Genomic DNA, 18,027 nt, shown 5'->3' on the forward strand with positions numbered 1-18,027 from the left:
CAGGTGGGAAAGGGCAGTGTGGAGTGCAATAGAGATTGCATCATCTGTGGATCTGTTGGGGCGGTAGGCAAATTGGAGTGGGTCTAGGGTTTCTGGGATAATGGTGTTGATGTGAGCCATGACCAGCCTTTCAAAGCACTTCATGGCTACAGACGTCAGTGCTACGGGTCGGTAGTCATTTAGGCAGGTTATCTTAGTGTCCTTGGGCACGGGGACTATGGTGGTCTGCTTGAAACATGTTGGTATTACAGACTCAGTCAGGGACATGTTGAAAATGTCAGTGAAGACACTTGCCAGTTGGTCAGCACATGCTCGGAGTACACGTCCTGGTAATCCGTCTGGCCCTGCGGCCTTGTGAATGTTGACCTGCTTAAAAGTCTTACTCACATCGGCTACGGAGAGCGTGATCACATAGTCATGCGGAACAGCTGGTGCTCTCATGCATGCTTCAGTGTTGCTTGCCTCGAAGCGAGCATAGAAGTGGTTTAGCTCGTCTGGTAGGCTTGTGTCACTGGGAAGCTCGCGGCTGTGCTTCCCTTTGTAGTCTGTAATAGTTTTCAAGCCCTGCCACATCCGACGAGCGTCAGAGCCGGTGTAGTACGATTCAATCTTAGTCCTGTATTGACTCTTTGCCTGTTTGATGGTTCGTCGGAGGGCATAGCGGGATTTCTTATAAGCGTCCGGGTTAGAGTCCCGCTCCTTGAAAGCGGCAGCTCTACCCTTTAGCTCAGTGCGGATGTTTCCTGTAATCCATGGCTTCTGGTTGGGGTATGTACGTACAGTCACTGTGGGGACGACATCATCGATGCACTTATTGATGAAGCCAGTGACTGATGTGGTGTACTCCTCAATGCTATCTGAAGAATCCCGGAACATGTTCCAGTCTGTGCTAGCAAAACAGTCCTGTAGGTTAGCATCTGCGTCATCTGACCACTTTTTTATTAACAGAGTCACTGGTGCTTCCTGCTTCAGAGGTGTAGGGAGGGTGAAGTCTGTGAATCCCCAAAATAGTAATTATACAGATGATTAACAAAACATGCACACTACAGTATTCATATCTAGTTTTTTTGTGGTAAATGGGAATGAAAAAATAAACTGTTTTGATAATGGTTTTCATACACATACCTTGTCCATAATGTAGAGGCTTATGGGATATTCCTTGAAGAGGTAAGGGAGGAGGATGGTACATGTGATCGGTACCAACACACCAATACCAATTGAACCCCTCATTTTTTTTTTTAATGTAAAGGCTACAACTGCAAAGATTTTTTTAGGACATAAAATGTGCTGTTAGATTAATACATGATACTAGCAGTGGATGTTATATTTAGTGTTAGCAATCTAGCTAATGTTTTTTTGAGTTTTCACTTCCTCATGTGGTGAATTAGCCCCAAAGGAAATTTGCATTTAAGTCATTTAGCAGACACTCTTATCCAGAGTGACTTACAGGAGCAATTAGGGTTAAGTGCCTTGCTTAAGGGCACATCGACAGATTTTTCACCTAGTCGGCTCGGGGATTAGAACCAGCGACCTTTCGGTTGCTGGCACAACGCTCTTAACCACTATTCTACCTGCCTGCATATGATATTAGTGCACGTAGATGTTGACAAAATCATCTCAATCAGGTGATTTCTCACAGTTAAAGTCCTGCAGGAAGAGCTGCGACGCTAATATTAGTGTAAATTCTTCACGTTTCATGGACCCAAGACCCAGAGGTAACACTGTACAGTGCAATAGAAGTTTGCCCCAATGCAATTCTGAAGTCTAATACAGCCACAGTGTGACTTTAACTATTATTTTTGTGTGTGTCAAATTAACTACTTATTGTCTTTTGTTTAATTAATATAATAACATTCCAACCTTGTTCAGCTTTACCTAGTCCAAATATGGCATTATTCCATTATTTGTATCCGTTTGCATCAGTTTCAATATGGGACTCTTATTCTGAACGCGAACCGCAAATTCCATTGTGGCTCATCCTTATTGTGGCTAGCTTCACACCTTTCCGATGGGATACAACAATCACGCGCAAGTTGTACTGTCCCAAACAGAATACCGAGAAGAGCAAAGGTCGGTAGTCGAACCACACTAGAACCGGACAGAAAAAAACAACTCAAATCCTGTCAGACCATTGGACAAGTGAACTCGAACCGAGCCTGAGAGAAAACGGGACCTTTGTTTTTAGAAGCAGCAGGGAGCCGAACCGGAGGAAAGATGAGTTTTCTGCCCTACTTCTCTGCTGAGACCTGGACACTCCTGGCCCTCCTCATCACCCTCATAGTGGTGTAAGGACTTCAAATGAAATTGTATTACATCAAATCAAATGTTATATGCCACATGCATGGTAGTTAACCGGTGTAGACTAACAGTGAAATGCTTACTTAGGGGTCATTTTCCAACAATGCATAGTTAAAGATATGTTTTTATTTTTTGGAAATACTTCTCTAGAATATATTACTAGTTAATGTGTGTGTGTGTGTGTATAGGTATGGATACTGGCCCTATGGTGTATTCACTAAGATGGGGATCCCTGGACCCAAACCCCTACCTTACCTTGGCACAATGATGGAGTATAAAAAGGTTTGTAATAATATAATAATAATATGCCATTTAGCAGACGCTTTTATCCAAAGCCACTTACAGTCATGCCTGCATACATTATTTTGTGTATGGGTGGTGCCGGGGATCGAACCCACTACCTTGGCGTTACAAGCGCCGTGCTCTACCAGCTGAGCTACAGAGGACCACGTTGTCCACATTCATAGTAAACATCTCTTACATGTTTTACACAATAGTGTTTCCCCCCCCCCCCCCCATGTAAAATAATACATTGAGAAGGACAAAAATGACTAGCAGGTTGTTTAAACAATAGATAAACAAAAGGTCATATGAGACATGATAAGTCTAGAAGTTGTGTTGCTTGCCCCTGGGGGCCGTAAAACAGAACAGAACAGAACAAACCCTCCTGAACCCTGACCTGTTTCAGGTGTTCATCCCTCCTGAACCCTGACCTGTTTCAGGTGTGTTCTCTGTTCAGGCATGAATCAGCTGTTTTTTTTCTCTCTCTCTCTCTCTCTCTCTCTCTCTCCCTCTCTCTCTCTGTACTCTCTCTCTCTCTCTGTACTCTCTCTCCATGTCTCTCTCTCTCTCTCTCTCTCTCTCTCTCTCTCTCTCTCTGTTCTCTCTGTTCTCTCTCTCTCTCTCTCTCTCTCTCTCTCTCTCTCTCTCTCTCTCTCTCTCTCTCTCTCTCTCTCTCTCTCCAGGGTTTCACTAACTTTGACACAGAGTGCTTTCAGAAGTACGGGAGAATCTGGGGGTGAGTTCAGTTGGCTGTACTGTACTAGGTTGACTCACAACTGTACTATGCTCAATTCTTCACCTGCTCAAGCTATCATGTGACCATGAATAATAATAGTAATATCAACAGTAACAACAAGAATAATGTTTTATATGTAGTTTTATATGAGGTGGTTTAAGCCAGGTGTGTGTGTGTTTCTCCTCTGTGAAGGATCTATGATGGGAGGCAGTCTGTTCTGTGTACCATGTACAGTGAGGGAAAAAAGTATTTGATCCCCTGCTGATTTTGTAAATTTGCCCACTGACAAAGAAATGATCAGTCTATAATTTTAATGGTAGGTTTATTTGAACATTGAGAGACAGAATAACAACAAAAAAATCCAGAAAAACACATGTCAAAAATGTTATAAATTGATTTGCATTATAACGAGGGAAATAAGTATTTGACCCCTCTGCAAAACATGACTTAGTACTTGGTGGAAAAACCCTTGTTGGCAATCAGAGGTCAGACGTTTCTTGTAGTTGGCTACCAGGATTGCACACATCTCAGGAGGGATTTTGTTCCACTCCTCTTTGCAGATCTTCTATAAGTCATTAAGGTTTTGAGGCTGACATTTAGCGAACCTTCAGCTCCCTCCACAGATTTTCTATGGTATTAAGGTCTGGAGACTGGCTAGGCCACTCCAGGACCTTAATGTGCTTCTTCTTGAGCCACTCCTTTGTTGCCTTGGCCGTGTGTTTTGGGTCATTGTCATGCTGGAATACCCATCCACGACCCTTTTTCAATGCCCTGGCTGAGGGAAGGAGGTTCTCACCCAAGATTTGACGATACATGGCCCCGTCCATCGTCCCTTTGATGCGGTGAAGTTGTCCTGTCCCCTTAGCAGAAAAACACCCCCAAAGCATAATGTTTCCACCTCCATGTTTGACGGTGGGGATGGTGTTCTTGGGGTCATAGGCAGTATTGCTCCTCCTCCAAACACGGCGAGTAGAGTTGATGCCAAAGAGCTCGATTTTGGTCTCATCTGACCACAACACTTTCACCCAGTTCTCCTCTGAATCATTCAGATGTTAATTGGCAAACTTCAGACGGGCCTGTATATGTGCTTTCTTGAGCAGGGGGACATTGAGGGCGCTGCAGGATTTCAGTCCTTCACGGCGTAGTGTGTTACCAATTGTTTTCTTGGTGACTGTGGTCCCAGCTGCCTTGAGATCATTGACAAGATCCTCCCGCGTAGTTCTGGGCTGATTCCTCACCGTTCTCATGATCATTGCAACTCCACGAGGTGAGATCTTGCATGGAGCCCCAGGCCAAGGGAGATTGACAATTCTTTTGTGTTTCTTCCATTTGCAAATAATCGCATCAACTGTTGTCACCTTCTCACCAAGCTGCTTGGCGATGGTCTTGTAGCCCATTCCAGCCTTGTGTAGGTCTACAATCTTGTCCCTGACATCCTTGGAGAGCTCTTTGGTCTTGGCCATGGTGGAGAGTTTGGAATCTGATTGATTGATTGCTTCTGTGGACAGGTGTCTTTTATACAGGTAACAAACTGAGATTAGGAGCACTCCCTTTAAGAGTGTGCTCCTAATCTCAGCTCGTTACCTGTATAAAAGACACCTGGGAGCCAGAAATCTTTCTGATTGAGAGGGGGTCAAATACTTATTTCCCTCATTAAAATGCAAATCAATTTATAACATTTTTGACATGCGTTTTTCTGGATTTTGTTGTTGTTATTCTGTCTCTCACTGTTCAAATAAACCTACCATTAAAATTATAGACTGATAATTTCTTTGTCAGTGGGCAAACGTACAAAATCAGCAGGGGATCAAATACTTTTTTCCCTCACTGTAGGTGTATATATAGTGGTTTAATCCAGGTGTCTGTGTGTTTCTCCTCTGTGAAGGATCTATGATGGGAGGCAGCCTGTTCTGTGTATCATGGACAAAAGCATGATCAAGACCATCCTGATTAAAGAGTGTTATAGCATCTTCACCAACCGCAGGGTGAGACACACACACACACACACACACACACACACACACACACACACACACACACACACACACACACACACACACACACACACACACACACACACACACACACACACACACCCTAATAATAATAATCCTAACATCATTATTTATATTATTAATACATTATCTGTGGAATTCATGTAAATATGAAAGACTTCTGTCTGAACGGAGAGCTGTTTGATAATTATTACAACTGTCCTCCATGTTTTAGAACTTCCATCTGAACGGAGAGCTGTTTGATAATTATTACAACTGTCCTCCATGTTTTAGAACTTCCATCTGAACGGAGAGCTGTTTGATAATTATTACAACTGTCCTCCATGTTTTAGAACTTCCATCTGAACGGAGAGCTGTTTGATAATTATTACAACTGTCCTCCATGTTTTAGAACCTCCATCTGAACGGAGAGCTGTTTGATAATTATTACAACTGTCCTCCATGTTTTAGAACTTCCGTCTGAACGGAGAGCTGTTTGATAATTATTACAACTGTCCTCCATGTTTTAGAACTTCCATCTGAACGGCGAGCTGTTTGATGCGTTGTCCGTTGCCGAGGACGATACATGGAGACGGATCCGCAGTGTCCTCTCTCCTTCCTTTACCTCTGGACGACTAAAAGAGGTAGAACCATCCCTCCATCTCCCTCATCATTTTATCATCTGTCATTTCTACTCATGTTTTATCAATTTATTATAAACTCATTATAGCTTGTTATAAACTCTTTATAAACCCATTTTGAACATGTTATAAAGTTATTATCAACGTGTTATAAACTCCTCTCTCTTCTCTAGATGTTTGGTGTCATGAAGCAGCTAACCTGCTACTCTCTCTCTCTCTGTTCTCTCTCTGTCTCTCTCTGTACTCTCTCTCTCCCCTCTCTCTCTCTCCCCTCTCTCTCTCTCTCTCTCTCTCTCTCTCTGTCTGTCTGTCTGTCTGTCTGTCTGTCTGTCTGTCTGTCTGTCTGTCTGTCTCTGTCTCTCTCTCTCTGTCTCTCTCTCTCTCTGTCTCTCTCACTCCCACCCCTCTCTCTCTCTCTCTCTCTCTCTCTCTCTCTCTCTCTCTCTCTCTCTCTCTCTCTCTCTCTCTCTCTCTCTCTCTCTCTCTCTCTCTCTCTCTCTCTCTCTCTCTCTCTCTCTCTCTCTCTCTCTCTCTCTCTCTCTCTCTCTCCTCTAGATGTTTGGTATCATGAAGCAGCACTCCTCTACCCTGCTGAATGGAATGAAGAAGCAGGCAGATAAAGACCAGGCCATCGAACTGAAGGAGTGAGTCCTGACCTCTGACCCCTAACCTCTGACTTTTCACCTTACACCTCTGAGTCTTGATTGTAATACACACACACACAGTACCTTCAGAAAGCATTCACACCCATTGATTTATTCCACATTTTGTGTTACAGCCTGAATTCAAAATGGATTAAAAAAATTAATAAATAAATCACATCTACACACAATACATTTTACATTACATTTTAATAATTTAGCAGACGCTCTCATCCAGAGCAACTTACAGTAAGTGAGTGCATACATTTTTCATACTGGCCCCCCGTGGGAAACGAACCCACAACCCTGGCGTTGCAAGCGCCATGCTCTACCAACTGAGCTACAGGGGACTCCAATACCCCATAATGACAGTGAAAACATGTTTTTAGGACATTTATTGAAAATGAAATACAGAAATATCTCATTTATATAATTATTCACACCCCTGAGTGAATACATGTTAGAATCACCTTTAGCAGCGATTACAGCTGTGAGTCTTTCTGGGTAAGTCTCTAAGAGCTTTGTACACCTGGATTGTACAATATTCGCACATTATTCTTTTAAAAATTCTTCAAGCTCTGTCAAGTTGGTTGTTGATCATTACTAGAAAGCCATTTCAAGTCTTGCCATAGATTTTCAAGCCGAATTTAAGTCAATACTGTAACTAGGCCACTCAGGAACATTCAATGTCGTCTAAGTAAGCAACTCCAGTGTATATTTGGCCTTGTGTTTTAGGTTATTGTCCTGCTGAAAGGTGAATCTGTCTGTTTGAAAGCAGATTGAACCAGGTTTTTGTCTAGGATTTTGCCTGTGCTTAGCTCTATTCTGTTTATTTTTATCCTAAAAAACTCTCTAGTCCTTGCCGATGACAAGCATACCCTTAACATGATGCAATGGCCACCACCATAATTGAGACATGTAGAGTGGTACTCAGTGATGTGTTGCGCTGGATTTGCCCCAAACGTAACACTTTGTATTCAGGGCATAAAGTTAATTGCTTTGCCACTTTTTTGCAGTATTATTTTAGTAACTTGTTACAAACAGGGTGCATGTTTTGGAATATGTTTTATTCTGTACAGGCTTCCTTCTTTTCACTCTGTCAATTAGGTTAGTATTGTGGAGTAACTACAATGTTATTGATCCATCCCCAGTTTTCTCCTATCTCACCCATTAAACTGTAACTATTTTAAAGTCACCATTGGCTTCTTGGTGAAATCCCTGAGCGGTTTCCTTCCTCTCCGGCAACTGTGTTAGGAAGGACGCCTGTATCTTTGTAGTGACTGGGTGTATTGATACACCATCCAAAGTCTAATTAATAACTTCACCATGCTCAAAGGGATATTCAATGTCTTCTTTTTTTATATACCCATCTACCAATAGGTGCCCTTCTTTGCAAGGCATTAGAAAACCTCCCTGGTCTTTGTGGTTGAATCTGTGTTTGAAATTCACTGCTCGACTGAGGGACCTGACAGATAATTGTATGTGTGGGGTAAAGAGATGAGGTAGTCATAAAGAAATCATGCTAAACACTATCATTGCACACAGAGTGACTCCATGCAACTCATTATGTGACTTGTTAAGCACATTTTTACTCCTGACCTTATTTAGGCTTTCCATAACAAAGGGGTTGAATACTTATTGACTCAAGATATTTCAGCTTTTCATTTTTCATTAATTTGTAAAAGTTTCTAAAAACAGAATTCCACTTTGACACACTTCACTTTGTGTGGAAGGCCAGTGACACAAAATCTAAATTTAATCCATTTTAAATTCAGGCTGTAAAACAAAAAAATGTGGAAAAAGTAAAAGGGTGTGAATACTTTCTGAAGGCACTGTATATAATATGACACTTAACAGACGTTTGATGTTTTTTGGGGAAATACCGGTATGTTTGTGGTCAGTAGTTGTGGTCAGTAGTTGTGGTCAGTAGTTTTGTGGTCAGTAGTTGTGGTCGATAATTGTGTGGTTGTGGTCAGTAGTTGTGTGGTTGTGGTCAGTAGTTGTGTAGTTGTGGTCAGTAGTTGTGGTCAGTCGTTGTGTGGTTGTGGTCAGTAGTTGTGGTCAGTAGTTGTGGTCAGTAGTTGTGTGGTTGTGGTCAGTAGTTGTGGTCAGTAGTTGTGGTCAGTAGTTGTGGTCAGTAGTTGTGTGGTTGTGGTCAGTAGTTGTGGTCAGTGGTTGTGTGGTTGTAGTCAGTAGTTGTGTAGTTGTGGTCAGTTGTTGTGTGGTTGTGGTCAGTATTTGTGGTCAGTAGTTGTGTGGTTGTAGTCAGTAGTTGTGTAGTTGTGGTCAGTTGTTGTGTGGTTGTGGTCAGTATTTGTGGTCAGTAGTTGTGTGGTTGTGGTCAGTAGTTGTGGTCAGTAGTTGTGGTCAATAGTTGTGTGGTTGTGGTCAGTAGTTGTGGTCAGTCGTTGTGTAATTGTGGTCAGTAGTTGTGTGGTTGTGGTCAGTAGTTGTGTGGTTGTAGTCAGTAGTTGTGGTCAGTAGTTGTGTGGTTGTAGTCAGTAGTTGTGGTCAGTAGTTGTGTGGATGTGGTCAGTAGTTGTGGTCAGTAGTTGTGTGGATGTGGTCAGTAGTTGTGGTCAGTCATTGTGTAATTGTGGTTGTGTTGCAGGTTCTTTGGGCCCTACAGTATGGACGTGGTCACCAGCACAGCCTTCAGTGTGGACATTGACTCTCTGAACAACCCTTCAGACCCCTTCGTCTCCAACGTCAAGAAGATGCTCAAGTTTGACCTGTTCAACCCACTGTTCCTTCTAGTCGGTGAGACCACACACACACACAAACACACACACACACACACACACACACACACACACACACACAGAAGCAAAGTTGTACTTTTTAATCATATAAAGTGATACTCCTTTTTATAAAAGTTTCTCTTCTCCTCTCTCCTCCTTCTCCAGCGTTGTTCCCCTTCACGGGTCCTACCTTGGAGAAGATGAAGTTTTCTTTCTTCCCGACTGCAGTGACGGACTTCTTTTACGCTTCGCTGGCTAAGATCAAATCTGGACGCGGCACTGGGAACACAACTGTAAATGTTTTATATTTGTATTGAAATATTCTGAATTTATATATTGAACAAAAATATAAACGCAACATGCAAAAATGTCAACGGTTTTACTGAGTTACAGTTCATATAAGGAAATCAGTCAATTGAAATAAATAAATTAGGCCCTAATCTATGGATTTCACATGAATGGGCAGGGGCGCAGCTATGGGTTGGCCTGGGAGGGCATAGGCCCACCCACTGGGGAGCCAGGCCCAGCCAATGAGAACGAGTTTTTCCCCACAAAAGGGCTTTATTACAGACAGAAATACTCCTCAGTTTCATCAGCTGTCCGGGTGGCTGGTCTCAGTCGATCCCGCAGGTGGAGATCCTGGGCTGGTGTGGTTACACGTGGTCTGCGGTTGTAAGGCCAGTTGGACGTACTGTCAATTTCTCTAAAACAACGTTGGAGGCGGTTTATGGTAGAGAAATTAACATTCAATTCTCTGGCAACAGCTCTGGTGGACATTCCTCCAGTCAGCATGCCAATTGCACGCTCCCTCAAAACTTGAGACATCTGTGGCATTGTGTGGTGTGACAAAACAGCACATTTTAGAGTGGCCTTTTATTGTCACCAGCACAAGGTGCACCTGTTTAATGATCATGCTGTTTAATCAGCTTCTTCATATGCCACCTGTCAGGTGGATGGATTATCTTGGCAAAGGACAAATGCTCACTAACAGGGATGTAAACAATATTGTGTACAAAACTTCTGAGAAATCAGCTTTTTCTGTATATGGAACATTTCTGGGATCTTTTATTTCAGCTCATGAAACAGTAGTTTACATGAAACATGGGACCAACACTTCACATGTTGCATTTACAGTTGAAGTCGGAAGTGTACATACACTTAGGTTGGAGTCATTAGAACTCGTTTTTCAACCACTCCACAAATGTCATGTTAACAAACTATAGTTGTTGCATGACACAAGTCATTTTTCCAACAGTTGTTTACAGACAGAGTATTTCACTTATAATTCACTGTATCATAATTCCAGTGGGTCAGAAGTTTACATACACTAAGTTGACTGTGCCTTTAAACAGCTTGGAAAATTCTGAAAAATGATGTCATGGCTTTAGAAGCTTCTGATAGGCTAATGGACATCATTTGAGTCAATTGGAGGTGTACCTGTGGATGTATTTCAAGGCCTACCTTCAAACTCAGTGCCTCTTTGCTTGACATCATGGGAAAATCCAAAGAAATCAGTCAAGACCTCAGAAAAACAATTTTTGACCTCCACAAGTCTGGTTCATCCTTGGGAGCAATTTCCAAATGCCTGAAGTTGCCACGTTCATCTGTACAAACAATAGTACGCAAGTATAAACACCATGGGACCACGCAGCCGTCATTCCGCTCAGGAAGGAGACGCGTTCTGTCTCCTAGAGATCAACGTACTTTGGTGCGAAAAGTGCAAATCAATCCCAGAACAACAGCAAAGGACCTTGTGAAGATGCTGGAGGAAACAAGTACAAAAGTATCTATATCCACAGTAAAACGAGTCCTATATCGACATAACCTGAAAGGCCGCTCAGCAAGGAAGAAGCCACTGCTCCAAAACCGCCATAAAAAAGCCAGACTACGGTTTGCAACTGCACATGGGGACAAAGATCGTACTTTTTGGAGAAATGTCCTCTGGTCTGATGAAACAAAAATAGAACAGTTTGGCCATAATGACCATCGTTATGTTTTGAGGAAAAGGGGGTAAGCTTGCAAGCCGAAGAACACCATCCCAACTGTGAAGCACGGGGGTGGCAGCATCATGCTGTGGGGGTGCTTTGCTGCAGGAGGGACTGGTGCACTTCACAAAATAGATGGCATCATGAGGAAGGAAAATTATGTGGATATATTGAAGCAATATCTCAAGACATCAGTCAGGAAGTTAAAGCTTGGTCGCAAATGGTCTTCCAAATGGACAATGTCCCCAAGCATACTTCCAAAGTTGTGGCAAAATGGCTTAAGGACAACAAAGTCAAGGTATTGGAGTGTCCATCACAAAGCCCTGACCTCAATCCTATAGAAAATGTGTGGGCAGAACTGAAAAAGCGTGTGCGAGCAAGGAGGCCTACAAACCTGACTCCGTTACACCAGCTCTGTCAGGAGGAATGGGCCAAAATTCACCCAATTTATTGTGGGAAGCTTGTGGAAGGCTACCCGAAACGTTTGACCCAAGTTAAACAATTTAAAGGCAATGCTACCAAATACTTATTGAGTGTATGTAAACTTCTGACTCACTGGGAATGTGAGGAAAGAAATGAAAGCTGAAATAAATCATTCTCTCTACTATTATTCTGACATTTCACATTCTTAAAATAAAGTGGTGATCCTAATTGACCCAAGACAAGGAATTTTTACTTGGATTAAATGTCAGGAATTGTGAAATACTGAGTTTAAATGTATTTGGCTAAGGTGTATGTAAACTTCCAACTTCAACTGTATATCTTTACTCAGTATATATTATGTTTAGGAAACCTATGTTACTATTAGTAATGGGCACCAATAAGTCCATATCAATTTCAGTTGCATTTTACTTTTTATATCGCAATGTAAAAACACTATTATTGGGACCCAAATATCTACATTCATATTTCTTTTAATATTTTGATTCCACATTATTGCAACATTTACATATTTTGGTCAGTTAGACAGCAGATATCCAGTAGAATCTGTTTGTGTTTGTTGTGATTGGACCAGATCCAGTAGAATCTGTTTGTGTTTGTTGTGATTGGACCAGATCCAGTAGAATCTGTTTGTGTTGGTTGTGATTGGACCAGATCCAGTAGAATCTGTTTGTGTTGGTTGTGAATGGACCAGATCCAGTAGAATCTGTTTGTGTTGGTTGTGATTGGACCAGATCCAGTAGAATCTAGTTGTGTTTGCTGTGATTGGACCAGATCCAGTAGAATATGTTTGTGTTGATTGTGATTGGATGGATTTTACATCATTTATTTCTGCTTCCAGAGTCGGGTGGATTTCTTACAGCTGATGATCGACTCTCAGAAAGGCAGCGACACAAAGACAGGAGAGGAACAGACTAAAGGTACCTGCCAAACACACACCTGGAAACTACTGTTACAAACACACACCTGTTAACTACTGTTACAAACACACACCTGTAAACTACTGCTACAAACACACACCTGTTAACTACTGTTACAAACACACACCTGTAAACTACTGCTACAAACACACACCTGGAAACTACTGCTACAAACACACACCTGTTAACTACTGTTACAAACACACACCTGTAAACTACTGTTACAAACACACACCTGGAAACTACCGTTACAAACACACACCTGGAAACTACTGTTACAAACACACACCTGTAAACTACTGTTACAAACACACACCTGTTAACTACTGCTAGAAACAAACACCTGTAAACTACCGTTACAAACACACACCTGGAAACTACCGTTACAAACACACACCTGTTAACTACTGTTACAAACACACACCTGTTAACTACTGTTACAAACACACACCTGTTAACTACTGCTACAAACACACACCTGGAAACTACTGTTACAAACACACACCTGTTAACTACTGTTACAAACACACACCTGTTAACTACTGCTACAAACACACACCTGTTAACTACTGTTACAAACACACACCTGTAAACTACAGCTAAAAACACACACCTGTTAACTACTGTTACAAACACACACCTGTTAACTACTGTTACAAACACACACCTGTTAACTACTGTTACAAACACACACCTGTAAACTACAGCTACAAACACACACCTGGAAACTACTGTTACAAACACACACCTGTTAACTATTGCTAGAAACACACACCTGTAAACTACTGTTACAAACACACACCTGGAAACTACTGTTACAAACACACACCTGGAAACTACTGTTACAAACACACACCTGGAAACTACTGTTACAAACACACACCTGGAAACTACTGTTACAAACACACACCTGTTAACTACTGCTACAAACACACACCTGTTAACTACTGTTACAAACACACACCTGTAAACTACTGCTACAAACACACACCTGTAAACTACTGTTACAACCACACACCTGTAAACTACTGTTACAAACACACACCTGTAAACTACTGTTACAACCACACACCTGTTAACTACTGTTACAAACACACACCTGTTAACTACTGTTACAAACACACACATGTAAACTACTGCTACAAACACACACCTGTTAACTACTGTTACAAACACACACCTGTTAACTACTGTTACAAACACACACCTGGAAACTACAGCTACAAACACACACCTGTAAACTACTGCTACAAACACACACCTGTTAACTACTGTTACAAACACACACCTGTTAACTACTGTTACAAACACACACCTGGAAACTACAGCTACAAACACACACCTGTAAACTACTGTTACAAACACACACCTGTAAACTACTGTTACAAACACACACCTGTAAACTACTGTTACAAACACACACCTGTTAACTACTGTTACAAACACACACCTGGAAACTACTGTTACAAACACACACCTGTAAACTACTGTTACAAACACACACCTGTAAACTACAGCTACAAACACACACCTGTAAACTACTGTTACAAACACACACCTGTAAACTACTGTTACAAACACACACCTGGAAACTACTGTTACAAACACACACCTGGAAACTACCGTTACAAACACACACATGTAAACTACTTTACAAACACACACCTGTAAACTTCTGTTACAAACACACACCTGTTAACTACTTTACAAACACACACCTGTTAACTACTTTACAAACACACACCTGTAAACTACAGCTACAAACACACACCTGTAAACTACTGTTACAAACACACACCTGTTAACTACTGTTACAAACACACACCTGTAAACTACTGTTACAAACACACACCTGTAAACTACTGTTACAAACACACACCTGGAAACTACTGTTACAAACACACACCTGTTAACTATTGCTAGAAACAAACACCTGTTAACTACTGTTACAAACACACACCTGGAAACTACTGTTACAAACACACACCTGTTAACTATTGCTAGAAACACACACCTGTAAACTACTGTTACAAACACACACCTGTTAGCTACTTTACAAACACACACCTGTTAACTACTGCTAGAAACAAACACCTGGAAACTACCGTTACAAACACACACCTGTTAACTACTTTACAAACACACCTGTAAACTACTGTTACAAACACACACCTGTAAACTACTGTTACAAACACACACCTGTAAACTACTGTTACAACCACACACCTGTAAACTACTGTTACAAACACACACCTGTTAACTATTGCTAGAAACACACACCTGTTAACTACTGTTACAAACACACACCTGTAAACTACTGTTACAAACACACACCTGTTAACTACTTTACAAACACACACCTGTTAACTACTGCTAGAAACAAACACCTGGAAACTACCGTTACAAACACACACCTGTTAACTACTTTACAAACACACACCTGTAAACTACTGTTACAAACACACACCTGTAAACTACTGTTACAAACACACACCTGTAAACTACTGTTACAACCACACACCTGTAAACTACTGTTACAAACACACACCTGTTAACTATTGCTAGAAACACACACCTGTTAACTACTGTTACAAACACACACCTGGAAACTACCGTTACAAACACACACCTGTTAACTACTGTTACAAACACACACCTGTTAACTACTGTTACAAACACACACCTGTAAACTACTGTTACAAACACACACCTGTTAACTACTGTTACAAACACACACCTGTTAACTACTGTTACAAACACACACCTGTTAACTACTGTTACAAAGCAACACACCTGTAAACTACTGTTACAAACACACACCTGTTAACTACTGTTACAAACACACACCTGGAAACTACTGTTACAAACACACACCTGTAAACTACTGTTACAAACACACACATGGAAACTACTGTTACAAACACACACCTGTAAACTACTGTTACAAACACACACCTTGAAACTACTGTTACAAACACACACCTGGAAACTACTGTTACAAACACACACCTGGAAACTACTGTTACAAACACACACCTGTTAACTACTGTTACAAACACACACCTGGAAACTACTGTTACAAACACACACCTGGAAACTACTGTTACAAACACACACCTGGAAACTACTGTTACAAACACACACCTGTAAACTACTGTTACAAACACACACCTGGAAACTACTGTTACAAACACACACCTGGAAACTACTGTTACAAACACACACCTGGAAACTACTGTTACAAACACACACCTGTTAACTACTGTTACAAACACACACCTGTAAACTACTGTTACAAACACACACCTGGAAACTACTGTTACAAACACACACCTGGAAACTACTGTTACAAACACACACCTGGAAACTACTGCTACAAACACACACCTGTAAACTACTGTTACAAACACACACCTGGAAACTACTGTTACAAATACACACCTGTTAACTACTGTTACAAAGCAACACACCTGTAAACTACTGTTACAAACACACACCTGTTAACTACTGTTACAAACACACACATGTTAACTACTGTTACAACCACACACCTGGAAACTACCGTTACAAACACACACCTGTTAACTACTGCTACAAACACACACCTGTAAACTACTGTTACAAACACACACCTGTTAACTACTGCTACAAACACACACCTGGAAACTACTGTTACAAACACACACCTGTAAACTACTGTTACAAACACACACCTGGAAACTACTATTACAAACACACACCTGTAAACTACTGCTACAAACACACACCTGTTAACTACTGTTACAAACACACACCTGTTAACTACTGTTACAAACACACACCTGTTAACTACTGTTACAAACACACACCTGGAAACTACAGCTACAAACACACACCTGTAAACTACTGTTACAAACACACACCTGTAAACTACTGTTACAAACACACACCTGTAAACTACTGTTACAAACACACACCTGTTAACTACTGTTACAAACACACACCTGGAAACTACTGTTACAAACACACACCTGTAAACTACTGTTACAAACACACACCTGTAAACTACAGCTACAAACACACACCTGTAAACTACTGTTACAAACACACACCTGGAAACTACTGTTACAAACACACACCTGGAAACTACCGTTACAAACACACACATGTAAACTACTTTACAAACACACACCTGTAAACTTCTGTTACAAACACACACCTGTTAACTACTTTACAAACACACACCTGTTAACTAATTTACAAACACACACCTGTAAACTACTGCTACAAACACACACCTGTAAACTACTGTTACAAACACACACCTGTTAACTACTGTTACAAACACACACCTGTAAACTACTGTTACAAACACACACCTGTTAACTATTGCTAGAAACACACACCTGTTAACTACTGTTACAAACACACACCTGTAAACTACTGTTACAAACACACACCTGTTAACTACTTTACAAACACACACCTGTTAACTACTGCTAGAAACAAACACCTGGAACTACCGTTACAAACACACACCTGTTAACTACTTTACAAACACACACCTGTAAACTACTGTTACAAACACACACCTGTAAACTACTGTTACAAACACACACCTGGAAACTACTGTTACAACCACACACCTGTAAACTACTGTTACAAACACACACCTGTTAACTACTGTTACAAACACACACCTGTTAACTACTGTTACAAACACACACCTGTTAACTACTGTTACAAACACACACCTGTAAACTACTGTTACAAACACACACCTGTTAACTACTGTTACAAACACACACCTGTAAACTACTGTTACAAACACACACCTGTTAACTACTGTTACAAACACACACCTGTAAACTACTGTTACAAACACACACCTGGAAACTACTGTTACAAACACACACCTGGAAACTACTGTTACAAACACACACCTGTAAACTACTGTTACAAACACACACCTGTAAACTACTGTTACAAACACACACCTGTTAACTATTGCTAGAAACACACACCTGTTAACTACTGTTACAAACACACACCTGGAAACTACTGTTACAAACACACACCTGTTAACTACTGCTAGAAACACACACCTGTAAACTACCGTTACAAACACACACCTGGAAACTACTGTTACAAACACACACCTGGAAACTACTGTTACAAACACACACCTGTTAACTACTGTTACAAACACACACCTGTAAACTACTGTTACAAACACACACCTGGAAACTACTGTTACAAACACACACCTGGAAACTACTGTTACAAACACACACCTGGAAACTACTGCTACAAACACACACCTGTAAACTACTGTTACAAACACACACCTGGAAACTACTGTTACAAAC

General features: G+C 41.1%; 1 pseudogene across 1 annotated transcript in view; it reads left to right on the plus strand.

Annotated features, from left to right (window-relative positions):
• Positions 1 to 1,696: 1,696 nt before the first annotated feature.
• The window catches only part of LOC311118751 (cytochrome P450 3A27-like), a 30,266-nt pseudogene continuing 13,935 nt past the window's right edge, over positions 1,697 to 18,027 (plus strand). The window contains exons 1-10 of the transcript in view: positions 1,697 to 1,723; positions 2,079 to 2,285; positions 2,487 to 2,580; positions 3,264 to 3,316; positions 5,202 to 5,301; positions 5,841 to 5,954; positions 6,507 to 6,595; positions 9,204 to 9,352; positions 9,499 to 9,626; positions 12,601 to 12,679. The product of the transcript in view is annotated as a cytochrome P450 3A27-like (transcript). The remainder of the gene's footprint in view (positions 1,724 to 2,078; positions 2,286 to 2,486; positions 2,581 to 3,263; positions 3,317 to 5,201; positions 5,302 to 5,840; positions 5,955 to 6,506; positions 6,596 to 9,203; positions 9,353 to 9,498; positions 9,627 to 12,600; positions 12,680 to 18,027) is intronic.

Source organism: Coregonus lavaretus (genome assembly GCF_964263955.1).
Source record: "Coregonus lavaretus genome assembly, contig: HAP1_SCAFFOLD_1148, whole genome shotgun sequence".
Taxonomy (NCBI): domain Eukaryota; kingdom Metazoa; phylum Chordata; class Actinopteri; order Salmoniformes; family Salmonidae; genus Coregonus; species Coregonus lavaretus.